Below are 15,458 nucleotides of genomic sequence, written 5' to 3' on the forward strand. Positions count from 1 at the left end.
TACCTTTGTCCCATTTGCTCATCCATCCATGCCCAGTCACAGACAACCAATTGGTTTGAATTCTAATAATACATTGGACAACATGTGGTTCCTCTTTGTCCTTAGCGTCTCTCATCCAGGCAAGTAAAATCATGCCATGCATTTATTTGTGTGGATTCAATTGTTATTTGTGCCGCAAGATTTTTGCCTACTCATGAAAGGCTGTTCTAAACAGCAGTATCGAGTAGGTATAGGTGTCTGCAGTGATGGGAAGAAGCCTTTACACATTCAAATTCCATGTGACTTAGAACCCATGAGGCAACTGCCTCAGGCAGCAGATCTGGCCTCCAAGGAATGCAATGCCCACTGCTGCTGTTGTAGTGGCGGCAACAGCGGCAGCACACTCCGCAGAGGCCGGATCTGCCCCCACAATGCCTCCTTTACAGCTGTCTCTTGGCAAATAGGAGGTTTGCTGGCCTCCTCCCGTCCTTGTTCCTGATGTAATCTTTATTCCCCCCCTTGTTTCTGATGTAGATCTTCACTCGCTCCTTCTTCCCTTGTCGGGATAGTTGGAGGCGCCATTTTGTGGTTAGCCTCAGGTGCCATAATGCCTTGGGCCAGCCCTGACCCCCGTCGTGCAGGTTTTCAAGTCATATGGAAGCCTTTGTGTGTATATGAAAGCTCCTCCCTTGCAGTTATTTGCAACGCACCAGGGGAGGAGGGGCTCCTCTGTATGCATAATACTGTACTCCTTGTCTGTGCTGGCAGACATATCTTCTGAAGAGGGATTACACAGAAACCGTTTATACTAGCTTGCATGCAAGATCTGGGAAGTGTGGAGTGGCTGAAAGTAGACAGGACAGAGGATATAGGAGAAAGGAGGGGTTTTATCTTATTATGCAGATGAGAATAAATATATGGAGGAGGAAGCCTTTGCCCAAGGCCACACAGAAATGCAAATGTCCCAAGGCCCATGCCTCATCAAAAATGTATGAATCCTTTCTATAGTACACCAAAGTATCCCCAAACCTTTTGCAAACGTAACTATCTTGTAAAAATAACTGCCAGGCACAGCAAAATGAACCCACAAAACAACACTTCAGGGGCTGAAAAACAGAAGAGAATGTTAAGTGCTATTCATCGAGTAGTAGAAAGTGTGTCAGTTGAGCATGTTCACAAGATCACCCAATAAAGATAAACATATTCAGCAGAAGAAGGGGAGCTGAGTTGGCAAAGTAGAGAGTACCGCTTCAGTCTGTTGATGACAAATGGCCGTTTCTAATGCTTGCCTACGTAATATCGCTCTGCAAGTTGAGCCCCTAGAAAACCGACCACTGAAACTTCAAGCCCATACTGCTCCACACTGCATTGCCTTTCTCATGGCAGAGAGTTTTTAATGGAGGGCAGCAGTAGAAGAAATGTGCCTCTCACCTGATTCTAAAACTTCAGCGCACTTTACCTCCTCAACCTGCTGCCTATATTGACTTACAATGTTTTTGAAGGAAGACTTCTATTCCCACCCTTGTTCATCATATGCAGCATTGTTTTTGTTCTGCTGCTGTTTGCCTTCCTACAAAAACTACATTTTCCGTCTTGCTGTCTACCGCGGCAGAATTTTAAATAATTAACTGCAAAATTATGGCTTTTTGTTGTTGTTACCTGTTACTAGGCAGAGGGCCTTCTCGGTAGTGGCGCCCGCCCTGTGTAACGCCCTCCCATCAGATGTCAAAGCGATAAACAACTACCTGACATTCAGAAGACATCTGAAGGCAGCCCTATTCAGGGAAGTTTTTAATATGTGGCATTTTAGTGTATTTTTCATCTTTGTTGGAAGCCGCCCAGAGTGGCTGGGGAAACCCAGCCAGATGGGCGGGGTACAAATAATAAATTATTATTATTATTATTATTATTATTATTATTATTATTGTTATCCTGCAGCATTCACTTCAAAGCAAGGCCATTAAGTTCACTGTAAAGGAAGCACAATGCAAATTGGAGGGGGTGGGGATCATCAATGATGTATCATTTGAGGTCTCAAAACATCAATAACAGTGAACACTGATTCGGTTCACTGTTTTGGACATGGTGCAATTAAGTGCACACCGGTACTTTCTAATCCCGTTTCCATCAGAATTCTCTGACTTTCCTAAAGTAGCCTGAATGAATAACCTATTAGCAACTAATAAAAACCATTTAATGAGTCTAATCTTACTGGGTTAAGTCCAGAGTGCGGCTTCAGTGGACAGACGGACCTTGTTATGTTCACAGAAGGGGCTTTTATCCAGCAGAGACTTCCACTGGAGGAACAAGGACGGGGCAATTTCCAGTGGTTCTCCCTTATACCCATTTTTTGTAACTCCCACACTGTCCTGTAGCATTACCTAACCCTCCTGGGAAGCCTTTTCTTTAATAGCATAGAGGGGCTGCAGCGGGAAGGAGGAATCAGAGAAAATTGCCACACACACCCCTCGCTCAGGGGTGAGGGAAGCTGGTGGCTCCAATAGCAGAACTGCTACCAAGGTGTGGTCAAGGCCTAGTCAGTAGGGTGGCCAGTTATGCATTGCCTAAAAAAAGATCTGTGTTACCCCCCCAAAAAAACCCGAGGCACCAATTTGCATATGGTAACTTATATGTATAGGTACAAATATAGAAGTAATTACTATAATTTAAATAGAAACACAGTATCTCTCACCACAGTTGGGAAGAAGCCAGGTGACCGATGTGCTTGCTCAATCTGCTGCTAACTGTTGATCAACAGCTTGAAGGCTCCTGCTGTACTTCTAGATGGTTCTTTATAGTTAAACCTTGCTTTGGCCTTATCTGCATTATGCATTTAAAGCAGCATCATAGCACAGCCATGGCTTCCTTCAAAGATCCCAGGAGAGGCAGTGCTGAGAGTTGTTTAGTAGGCCTCTCATTTCCCTCAGAGAGCTACAGAGTTCCCTGGGAAGAGGGATTGGTTGTTAAACTTCAGCTTCTGCAGAGTTACTGCGTCATGCATGTTCAGACCATGCACTCTTTAACCTACCATTTCTGGTAATCTATCCCCATGAAGAAAGAGTATAAAAATATCATGAATGGTGAGATGTACTATTAATTACCTCACAACATATTTTATCTCTTATGTCTCTTCTCAGGATAATTTAGAACCATTTATTTTCCCTTCAAGTATTTCTTCCTTTCTTTTTTAAAGAAAATGGTAGTAAAAAGAAACTGTGCTCTTGTGAACAACTGCAACAAAGTAATTAAAAGTATTAGGGGAAACACTGATATAATATGAGGTTAGAATGTTTATAGATCTTCAGATTACAAATTTGCTTCAAGTGCCCTAGGGCAGCCTTTCTCAATTTGGAGTCTCCAGATGTTGTTGGGCTGCAGTTCCCATCATCCCTGAGCACTGGTCCAGCTAGCTAGGGATGATGGGAGTTTATTCCCCCGGGAATAAACTAGGCCAGGCCTGCTAATAGGCAGAGTCAGTTGCCTCAGGCAGTCAGTTTTGAGTGTCATAAAAGGGCAGTTAAATTGTTATTTAATGTAATACTATTGTTTTCTGTTTTGTTTTTTTACTGCCAGGAAAGGAGAGAAGCACTTGTGGCATTTGCTGCCTCAGGTGTCAGAAAATAACTTGACCGGCCTTGGGTACTTGGCTTCCAAAGGGAGTGTGTCATGGGCTACCCCATTTCAGGCAGCAAAATGTATTGGGCCAGCCCTGGGGGTAGAAGAAAGAAGCCAGAGTTCTACCAAATGAAGTCAGTGGGCTGCCCAAGTATGATGCAAAGTGAGATGTGTCTACCCTGTGAAGAATGTTAGCAGTACCCTCATTCCCAAAGATGGCAGATCTCAGTACAAAACTCAGCACCCTCTTCCCATTTATTGCGGAAGTTTTGCTTTCCTGTAAGGAAAAAGAATAATAGATTGCCATTACTGAGGAGATATAACTCTCCTTTATTTTCCTTGGAAGAGCAACCACAATAACTCACCCAAGAATAGTTATCTTCCAGTAAATATCTAACTCAAGCAGGGTGGTGGTGATGACAAACGATATGAATCTAGCAAAGCAATGTTATAAAGATCAATATTTCCAACCACTTGAGGGGTGTATGTCTCTGTGCGTATCTCTCAGCACGCACCCCATCCCCTACCAGGTAAAAAAACAATATTTCAAATGTATTCTGCAGCTTCAGACTCTTGTTAATGGTAAGCAAAGAAATGCTACTTTAGTTCACTGAGCTAAGAGCTAACTAGAATGCTGTGAGCACAAATTTTAATCTGGGACAAAGTCTCAAACATTACAGTATATAATGGGCACATTTTGCATGGCTGGATTTTCCCCTAAGAGATGAGGAATGGGGTGCTTGCTATTTCTGGGTTTAGGAAAGATGGTAACAAAAACAAAAAAAGTGGCTGCATGCTACTGTTTGTCAGGGAGGAGGCAGTTGTCTTCTACCTAGGCAATAACAGTATTAGTGAGAGAGTCAAACATTAATTCATGTGTAGTGTTTTCATGTTTGAGATGGCAGTTTGCCTGGAGGAATTACCCTGTAATTGTTGTCTGTGGTATCAACTGGAAATTTAGATCAATCAGTGATAAGGCATGAGAAACACCGGTATCAGAAATATTCCCTTGCAACTTGGCACCAGACTTGAATGTATAGCTTTCTCAATGTAAGGCTGCAAGGAATAATTCACAAAGGAAATCAATAATATTTTAAGAAATTGCCTAATACCTGCAGCAACTTTAGTAGAATTGTGCTTGCCGACAATGTCTTTCCTGTTCTGTGGACAAATACCTCAGAGAAAAATTCCTGGCTTGTCTCCCAATCCTACATCTAGTAGCTTATTTTCAAAGCGACTTCAGTGTTGAGTCCAGAAGAAATTGCACTTTTCCCTGCTGCCATGTTCACAAGCAGATGCGACACACACACACACACACACACACACACACACGAGCATCATTCTGTTCAACAAGATACCTGTGAGAAACCTGCAAGCAGGATTCGAGCACTCTCCCTTTCTATAGCTTCCAGGAACTGGTATTCAGAAGTATTGCTGACTCCAGCTGTGGAGGCAGAGCTTAGCCATCATGGCTGGTAGCTGTCGATAGACCTCTCCTCCCTAAATTTGTCTAACCCTCTTTTAAAGCCATCTAAGTTGGAGGCCATCCCTGCTGCTGCCTCAGAGAGAGAAGGAGAAACTCTGTTTTATTCCAGACATTAAAACAGGGCTTACATCAATAACTGCATAATTAACATCACTAATGAACAGAAATTCTGCTTTCTCACACAAAGAGAGGGGATAGATAACATCCCCTGGAAGTTAGACTTAGACCAATTCTTTCTTTCTTTTTTTAGACATATGTTCCTAAAGGATCTTGAAATCCCATCCCAAAATTGAATTGACCTATTGCTGCAGCATGTTAATTTACAACTGAATATAGCGATAGGGGCATATCTCTATATTGAGGTCAAAAGGGTTGTTCCGAAATGAAAGCATACTCTTGGGCCATCATTATGGGAATTTATGATAATAGCTAATTAGTACCAGCCTGGAAATTAGCATTTGTTGCCCCCACGAGTGGGGAAAACCAGTGTATGCTCTGAAATTCAAAGGGACTGTCTGAATTCATCCATGGGCGTGCTGGAAGCTCACATATTTGTTTTATTTATTCCCTGCCTTACACCTTAAACAAGAATGAGATTTGGGGTTTTGCTACTTCAGAATGCGGAACGTGGTCAGAGAAAGTCATCGTAAAGAAAACTCCCAATGTTAACTAAGTCAGCACATTATGGAGAGGACCACTACCATGTCAGAGATGAGGGGCAAGGTTTACCTTATTGTCACTGGATATCATTGACTTCATCTACCCAGAGTTCTGTCTCTTGGCCTGGTGCTAGAAGCCGTAGGTCCACATGTTGCTCATGTGTAAGGCACTCACAGTTTGAAACAGAGGTGGGTGCCACACACATGCTCCTGTGCCAGCTCTAGCCTCACCCTGTGCTGTGCATAGTCAGCTATGGAGGAACCCCTTACATGTGAGCTTCTCTTTACATGCAGGGGGATCCGCATGATCAGGATACCCACACAGCTGCATGGCACCCCAGCTACAATTAGCCCAGGAATGTGGTGTTGGCAGCCCCGTTCCTGCTTCAAACTGTGCTTTACACATGAGTGATGCATAAATATAGCTGGAGCGTGATGGATTTGGGACTTAAGAGAATGGGAATGTGGCTGAATGTCAGGAACTGGTTATCCTGGATGTGGATAGCACATTTATGTTTGTGTTATTGCCCTGCTTCCAGTTGGGATGAATCCTATGCATCAGGAGAAACTGCAAGAGTACATTTTGTGATGCTTCAAAGCCAGCAAAGTATGTTGCCACTAAGTTCCACCCAGAGTAGACTCATTGAAATTAATCACTTTGTCATGTCCAGTAATGGCAATGGATCTACTCTAAGTAGGACTAGCATAGGATACCTACCCAGTATCTTCTGGTGGACGCTGTCTTATATGGGTGAGCCCTGGTTGCTTTATCTAGTTACAGAGGGCAGTGGTACTTTGATCGGCTTAGGTTTTTGATAGCTGCTGTTTTAATTTCCTGTAAGGTCTCTGGTAGTGGGCAAACATGAAGCTTGTGGAAACTACTTTGGGTTTTTTCCTTGACCCCCCCCCAAAAAAAGTCCCCCAGTTGGGGCCAAGTGGAAGACAGTAGCTTAGAAAGCAGGATACACATATACTCTGGGGTGGCTTGATCTAATTTTAAGTGTATCTCAGCCCAGGACTTTGTTTTCAGAATGAGGACTCAGCCAACCATTCTTTGATACAATAATCCATTCCAGGTGGGTGGCTATTCCAATTCTGCCTGTTCTGTGAGGATACACAGGCATCTGACTGGACACTGCTGGAGACGAATGTTGCTCTGTATGGGATGTTTTTATCTTTCTCGTCCAGACTAAGGAAAAGCTATTCATATATTCTGATGTGCTGCCTAAATTAACAGGAGAAAAGGCAATTGAAACACACTCGGCAGCGTCTATGTTTGTCAATAACCACATAACAAGTATATTAGTTGTAATTCCTCAGCGTTCATCCTGAAATTGATAACTCTGTCAGAACAAGTAAGTAAATTAAAGTACAGCATTCACTTATTATATGTCTAGCTCTTAGCCGGAAGAGTCCTTTACAACCCTCACAACATTCATCTTCAAAATGAAACTGTGAGGCAGGCCATTTGAAAAACACTCATTTTGCACAGAGAATTAACGTGAAAACCAGTGATTTGGGGTTTGAGAAGACACTTACCCAGTGGTGCAGCAGTAAAGTCTGGCGTGCAGGAGTTCATGACAACATAGCCCCATGGCCACTCATCCAATGAGAGCTCAAAAATGGCAGGCAGCTGTGTTGATTCTTGTAGAATAACTTCCAAAGAGCAGCATTAGTGGCGTAATACCCAATTTATTGTCTAATAACAGTCAAAAAACAGTGACCTGACAAGGATAGTGGTGCGGTTCACACATTGGACTTCAGCTGGGGAGACCTGGGTCCACATCCCTGATCACCTGGGGTGTCGTCCCCCCCGGTGACATTGGGGTAGTCACTGAGCCTAGCCTATCTTAGCAAAGGATCCTGTGCCAGGACAGATCTGTCCTCCAGCCCACCCACGCCCAGTTAAAACTCCTCCAACAGATGTCATAATTGCTTCTGCTGTGAATAAAGTACCAGAGTTGCACTTTCCCACATTTGTGGGGCAGGGGGATCACAGCAGTCCATCATCCATCGTTGGTGGAAAGGACCAATACTCCTCTAGCATTGAGGTGGCAAAATAGGCATACAACTGAACAGCCATGAAGGAAAACTAGAAAGCTTGCCACATTAGCTATTGTTCTCTGGATGAAGGATGCAGTGCTTCAAAGTGTAGTAGGATAATTCTTACCACTCACATATACATTATTATAAATAATCCATGGCTATGCCCCTGTTTTCTGGAGAAGACCACAGCCAACATGTCAGATTTCAATGATAAATGGGGTTTATGGCTGCACCGGTCACTGAGAGTCAGAAGCTTTCTGTCAAAAAAGTTAGGTGATATGAGATCCTGTCTACAGCTGGACCTTACCTCCAGACCCATTAAAGTCATCACCATGCATCATAAATTCACTTTTGCTTGCAACCCTACTGCAGTGCTTTGAAGCCCTGCCAGGAAAGGTTCTTGACTAGAAAGCAACTCTAAGCGAAGTCACACAGCCTGGATTACGAAAAAGGATTTGTAAAGCTTCTTCCCGGATCCCGAACACCATCTTCTTTCAGTCACAACATGAACATGTTCTTTGTCCAGTCCAGTGTGAATCATCAAGGGAAGCCAATTTCAGAAGAGCAATTTGGTTTGATTTCTGTAAATGTAGGCAGATCTATGAAAATCCATGTGAATTCATCACCATGGTAACTCTGCTTCGGTGGCTCTTTCTCTTTTAAATTGATCAGAGGTCACTAGCTAACTTATTGAGAGCTGGGTTGTTACGATGATGATGATTATTATTATTATTAAATGTCCATACACACCCCTTCATAACTTTGAATATAGCAACATTTCTAAGAGCTTAAATTCTAAGACCTAGCCCAAAATAAAAAGGTGGAAGGAAAGCCGTTATGAAGATTTTAAAGTATGCAACACTCTATTGCCTTAACGGAGCAATCTTAGGGGAAGGAGTGGCAGTAGGCAAAGTGCAAAATCCAAAGCTTTGTTGGACTTGTGCCAGCTGGGTGGAAGGTAGGGTGGATGTGTTTTCTCCTTAAACTGCTCCCTCCCATTTTTCTGCCTTAAAAAGTCCTTTCTGTTATGCCCAGTTGGAAAGAAAATGTGTGTGCCAGTTCTGTTCCAAAGGCAAATCCAAAACTTCCCCTCACCCACTGCCCCCCCCCCGAACGCATCTTTTTTGCCCTTTCTGCTGTCAAAGTGCTGGTGGCTAAGAGTTCCACACTTGCAGCAAAGAGGCCTCCACTGGTAGACTTTCTGCTCCATAAAATCCAGCTCCTGGGCAGACTTCCTAGAGACAGCCTTCCCAGTGCACTCTAGATCGCACAACACTCAGGTTGAATTATTTATGGAGATGACAATTTGAAAAATGTTTGCATAACCTGCTTCAGTTTGTCTTGGAATGTATATTTAAGAGTTTGTGCTTTTGCAGCTGAAGTTGTGCATAAGAGCCCTATTCAGGCATTAAAATGCAATGTTCAGAAGACTCAAGAGGGATCAGTGTGGATGAGTGTGTTAGCTCTCTCTCTCTCCCTCTCTCTCCCCCCCCCCCCACACTCTTCCCATCACATGGACTAATGGAACTGCACAAAGTGGGGAGCCCCCTGTATCCTTAAAGGCTCTTCACACAATTTTGAAACCTGATTTCCAGGGTTAGGAGCCCCTCCAAAGTAAATTTGATTTATTATGCAAACTATCCATGCGAAAAAGCAATGAAGTACAGAGAGAGAGAATAACGTAAGTGCCGCCTAAATACAGCTGAAATCATTATTATGCATTTAGCATTTGTCAGTGATACGTTACAAACAAACAGGAGTAACAGTTAAATGTTACAAAATGGAATGCACTTCATTGGTGGCTAGAAAATGGCATGCCATGCAACGTGAAATTTAGGGTGTCTTGTACCAGGGGTGGCTAACCTGCACCCTCCAGATGCTGTTGAAGTAGAACTCCAAGCTCCCCAGACCACTGGCCATGCTGGCTGGGGCTGGTGGCGAATGAGCATTCAACAACATCTGGAGAACCAAAAGTTGGCCACCCTGATCCTATATATATAATAATATGTAGCTGTACTGTGGTTATATATATATATATATATATATGTTCTGCATATAAACAAAGCCTTGGAGTTTGGTTTCTCCACTCATTATGCTGCATGGGAAGCCAGTTTGGAAATGAGAGGAGCTTTCAAAAATAGTTTGTGATTATCAAACCCCTGCCTTTCCGGGCGGGGGGGGGGGGACCACTGACCACACCTAAAGTACCTTTTCGTACCTCAGAAAAGCAGCACATGCCCATTGAGAAATTATTTTTAAGTACAGGGAAGTGTATATCATCAAGAAAATGTGCAGCGTGTACTGAAGTGCATTGAAAGATAATGAAGTAAAATCAGTTTGTCTTTAAATTGCATGGCACCCCTAAGTTAAAGTCTGGTGAAATGAAAGCCCCGCAACCTTGTATTGATCCAGTTGGCATTTATGATGGTGAGATACACAATGCCATGATGGCAAGAAGCACAAAGTGTTTTGCACAGTCATATTTCCAGACTATCACACTGCCTCACTTTAGGCTCTGCAGAACTTTGTAAGATGTTTGTTTCGTGAGTCTTGTTTTTTCAGTGAGTAGAGTGCTCTAGAATTGCTGGCACATTTACCCCATACAATTACTGTATTTTTCGCTCTATAAGACGCACATTTTCCCCTCCAGAAATTAAGGGGAAATGTGTGTGCGTCTTATGGAGCGAATGGAGGCTCCTTGGCTTCAGCGATAGCAACGTGAAGCCTCTGAAGCACAGTGGGAGCACTCCCGCCGCACTCCGGAGGCTTTGCGTTGCTTTCGCTGAAGCCTGGAGAGCGAGAGGGGTCGGTGCGCACCTCCGGGTGCGCACCTTCAGGATAGCCGCCTGAAGCCTCCAGAGCGCACCAGGAGCTCCCGCTGTGCTCCGGAGGCTTCAGGTTCCTTTTGCTGAAGGGTAGGTGCCCCTTCAGCTAAGGCGCAGCACCCCTTCAACTAAGCAGGAGGAGAAATGGAAGGGGATCCATTTCTCCTGCCGCTTTGCTGAAGGGGCGCTGCGCAGAGAGGGGGAGATCTTTTCCCCCTTGTTCTCCCCCTCTAAAACAAGGTGCATCCTATGTTCGGGTGCGTCCTATAGAGCGAAAAATACGGTAATTTGTAGGCAGGCTTAAGAGAGGTCACATGGAAAGAATAAATAATTATGAACAGGACTGTATCCAATACACCACAGTGACCAGCTCTGACTCATTTTCACGTTTTGCCTCATTCCCCGCGATGTCTTCATAGTATTTAGGACAGGGATGGGACAACCTGTGGGCTCCATAACGACCATATATTTGAAGCGTCCCCCCCCCCCCAAAAAAGAATACTGGGATCGACAGTTTACCCATAACAGAGGTACAATTCCCAGCACGCTTAACAAGCAACAGTTCCCAGAATTCTTTGGAGGGGGTGCTTTATTTAGTGTATGCAACCTAATTCTACAATAACAGATTGAATTTGAATCACTTTCTGAAAAGGTGGGAGTCATTTCAATCCTGCCTTCTCTCCCCTAGATGGAGCTCTGAAGTCATATTTAGAGAACAGGGTATTTCATTTGGCGGCATTCATTTTATCTTCCCACACTGTTATTTATGATCTCACCCTTCATCGAGAGCAAGAACAAACCACCATCTTGGCCGCAGCCCAATTTTATTTTCTTACATGGAGAATCTAACTTGTGTAAGGTGACAAGCTGAAAGCAAACTGATTCTTTGGTGGAATTGCAGAGACACCTTTTCTAATTGGCTACAAAAATTGTACAAATGTACAAGTATTCTTGATTGAGCTAAACCTTTGCCTTTAAAATTTGCATGGGTGGAAATATTTAAAAAAGGAAAATCTATTATTTCTATAATTTCTAAATTCTGCAGGCCTAGATCCTAAGATAAGTTAACTTGCCGCCTGCAACTTCTGACAGCCTCTCTCTGCAGGATTTGGCCAAGGGCTGACTTCTGCGGGACAGAGTGCTGGGGTCTGCTGGGAAGGGGCAAATCACCCAAAATAGGAAAACCCTCTGCCTAATTTTGGACGATGTCCTGTTAACTATATCACCAGGTGAGACATAACTCAAATCTTTTTGGTTTATGTTTTTATTCCCCCCCCCCGCCCCCATAGTGCTTATGGTTTTTGGCATTTAGAACATCCTAACATTATGTCTCAATTCTGCCCTGGAGGGATTTTTGCCACTGAATCAAATTAAAGAAAATGCTTTGTTGAATCAAACATTCTTTCTACAAATATATAAGACTAGTTTAAAGGACTGCAAGAACTATTGCCTCCATCTGGACACTCTGATGTGTTTGTGTTTCACTTTGCAAACAAAATGGGTTGTATTCAGATTGACCTCAGGACTGCCGCTTCAAATTTAGAGTTAAGAGCCTGAAGCTCAATCTTTTCCTGCTCATTTGAATTGGTTTCAAACAGTCGTTGCCCCTAAAGCAAACAATGTACTTGGAGCCTTGTGGGCAATACTTGCAAGCTGACCTTATGCCTATCCATGCTAGTAAGAGGCAGCTGGGAAAGAGGGTCATTTAGTGGCTATATGCATCCAAGGAAACTCAGAAGCCTATTTGCAGATACTTTGCTCCTCTTCAAAAAAGCAACAACTAACTATCCTGGACGTAGATGCCATAGTAAGTTTTTGGAGGGCTGAAAAACACTGAGGACAGCAGTGGCTCTCCTCCAGTTCCACAGGGCTATTTATTTTCTGGACCCTCACACCAATCTGACTTTTGTCCCAATTATGGCACTCTTACAGCCTTAGTTGACAAGACTTTGCCTAGAGATTGATAGGGTAATTGCACACCATTGATCTCATTAGATCGTCAGCGCCATTTATCATGAAGTATTGAAGATTGACAGAGATTTGTGGATCTGCTCCAGAACAATGCTGCTCATTTCCGGCATAAAGGTCAGACAGACAGATATGGCAGGCAAATTGTTCATCATCTCCCCTGGGATCTTACACAGTTCTATTTTACCCCTGCTTCAGGTTCTATATGAATAAGTCATCAATAGGCAAGATTTGACAATAAATTTGGCATGTCTTCCTCGCTGCCATCTAATTCAGCTACAGTGTAACTTTGCTGCTCACAGTGCTTGGCCATGATGAGACTAGATGCAACTGATATTGAACCCAGACCCGATCTATCATGAGGGAATAGACTGGAATACAAGGTGTCCATTATCTCAAAACTGTAGCTGTAAATAGCCTTGGCTATGCAGCTGTGCTTGGAACTCCAGGCTACAGGACTGGCATGGACTCCACTCTCTCTTACCAACTCCTATGTTTTAGAAGACCACAAACCTTCTGAACAAGTTCCGGGGAGAGCCTGATGAATGCCTTCCTTGCCTTGAGCCTAGACTACCCACTGGGGTCTTCTGGGACCACCCTTAGTGATGGCCCAGAAGCTTCAGGAGCTACAGAACATGGCAGCACACATTACATTAAATATGGGTTGCCAAGATCCTGTTGCATTGACTCTTTGGTGCCTGCATTGACTTCCCATTCCTCTCCTGCTTTAAAAAGGCTTGGACTCTCTTTGAAAACGCTCACAAGACACAGGAGAGTAACCCCTGAACAACCAGAATCGCCTCCTTGACCATACCTTCCAAGTATCAAGTTCAAAGAGTAAGGCTACACCCCTCACTGCCACCCTTTCCCAATGCCATTTGAGTAATCTGTAGCAATACCAAGGTGGACATGGTGGCCCTGCCCAAGCAGCAGCCACTACTGAGTGAGTTGGATCAGACGGTGCCCTTCTATGAGTGGGGAACCTCTTTCCACGGGACTTGGAAGCAGAGGAGGGTGGAAGGGTTTTGCTGATTTCTCTTCCTTGCTGTAGTAGGGCCCCCCTCCCACGCCATGCTCCATATTCCTTTGGCAAAGCGCCCCCATTCCCTTGGAACAAAATTTTTGGGCCATAGGGGAGCAGAGACCCAAGGATGTTCCATTTGCTGAGCACAATTCTAGATATAAACCAGTGCATTCACATTTCACCATACACTTTGCTGCATCAACTACAGCCCCATTCATTTGATTTTTTCCATAGAACGTACCAAGAATTCATCCTAGTGATTTTTTAAAAAATAATCACATCTCTTTTTAGCTGAACTCCTCAGTTTCTAGAACATGCTTGCGCTACATCAGATTATTCCCATTAATGATTTTGTGTCACTATAACAGATAGGAGGGGGTCTTCCCCTGAGTGTTATTTTTTTCCGTGTTTTAATTTATTTTTGTTGTGCTTGTCATTCATCAGTCATTATACCCAATATGGCTTTGTTCCTTTTTCCTGTAAAGACAGCAGCTATGCCAGTCAGAAATAATACAACTGTTACTTGTTTTAATCCTCTTGCCAAGCCTTTTAGAGAAGCCTCACTTGTTATTGCACTAATGGCTGCTTCTTAATACTAAAAGCCAACCTACTTGTTTGTGGTTCATTATTTCCCGCACTGTGATCTCAAAAGCCACTCAGGCAAACATAATAAGGTTATGCATTTTAAAATGAGGAGGCAAAGTTTGTTCTACTCTAGTCGTCTGGAAAAGCTACATTTCCTTACTTTTCAACAGCAGAGTTCATGCACATTAATATTGCACCAGGCAGGTTCTGAGATTCATTTACATGTGCCTGCCAACATTCCTTTACATGTACCTTCCATGACTACTCTGCCAGTCAAAGAAAATTTAAAAGCTTCTGTGCATCTGGTCAGTGCTAATGAAATATGTAGAGTACACAAGCAACATAGGAGCAGGCATTGCTTGATTATTCTGCAAATATCCTGCTATGAGCCATGCAGGTTACTTCCCCCACCCCAAGAGTGTTTGGTCCAGTCAAAAGGAACCCTAATTGTCACACCCGTGGCTTGAGACTAGCACAGCCCTTCACTAATTCCAAGCTAAAGCGTGGGTTGCTTTCCATGACTGTTCATGGCACATCAAGTATTTGTTTTTTTCTTCTTCTTCCCTCTCACTCTTAAAAGTGGGGAGCAAGGGACAGGAAAGGCTACGGGAGAGATCCAACAAACTAGTTATGTTAGCACAAGGATTTGTGCTTGGGCAACAGAACTTCCTTTCCCACTTCATTCTCTCAGCGCCTTAAGTCACAGTTATGCATTACCTGAAAAAATTGTGGAGACTCCAAGGAATAAAAAGTCTGTACTCTTACTGTTTGTACAGAATCATGGAACCAAGTTTAAACAGACATCACGAAATGAGTCTCTCATGGAATCACCTTATTTCAAAAAGACACACAAGATATATGACCCTTTCACAGAGTTGGTGGGTGGCTTCCAGTCAAGTTATTTTCTATGACAACAAATGAAGCCAGAAGACTTCCCAAAGCTTATTCTTTGAAATAAACTTAGAATCTTGGAATTTGTTCTTTGAACAAAACCCTACAAGTTGTTCTTAATGATTTTGTTTCAGCAGGTATTGTATTGGCTAACTTTGTCCCTATCAAATTTTGATGAGAGAAAAAATGCATATGGAAGGCACTAGCATCTTTTGAAGGTACATATTAACTGAAATATAGGGTAGGAACACACACACAAATTCAGGGTGATGCTGCTGAAAGATGCAAAAACATTAGAAATCCAATGAATGATGAAGCCTTAGAACCAAGCAAGCAAACAATAAAAAGAATTAAAGGCTGTTTCACATATTATCTTTGGC

General features: G+C 43.2%; 1 long non-coding RNA gene across 1 annotated transcript in view; it reads right to left on the reverse strand.

The window, feature by feature from the left end:
- LOC308472866 overlaps positions 1 to 3,074 on the reverse strand; it is a 75,007-nt gene extending 71,933 nt beyond the window's left edge. Inside the window, exon 1 of the long non-coding RNA XR_013983789.1 lies at positions 2,672 to 3,074. This is a non-coding gene — a long non-coding RNA (uncharacterized lncRNA). The remainder of the gene's footprint in view (positions 1 to 2,671) is intronic.
- Between the last annotated feature and the right edge of the window lie 12,384 nt (positions 3,075 to 15,458).

This window comes from Podarcis pityusensis (assembly GCF_964106645.2).
Source record: "Podarcis pityusensis genome assembly, chromosome: 3".
Taxonomy (NCBI): domain Eukaryota; kingdom Metazoa; phylum Chordata; class Lepidosauria; order Squamata; family Lacertidae; genus Podarcis; species Podarcis pityusensis.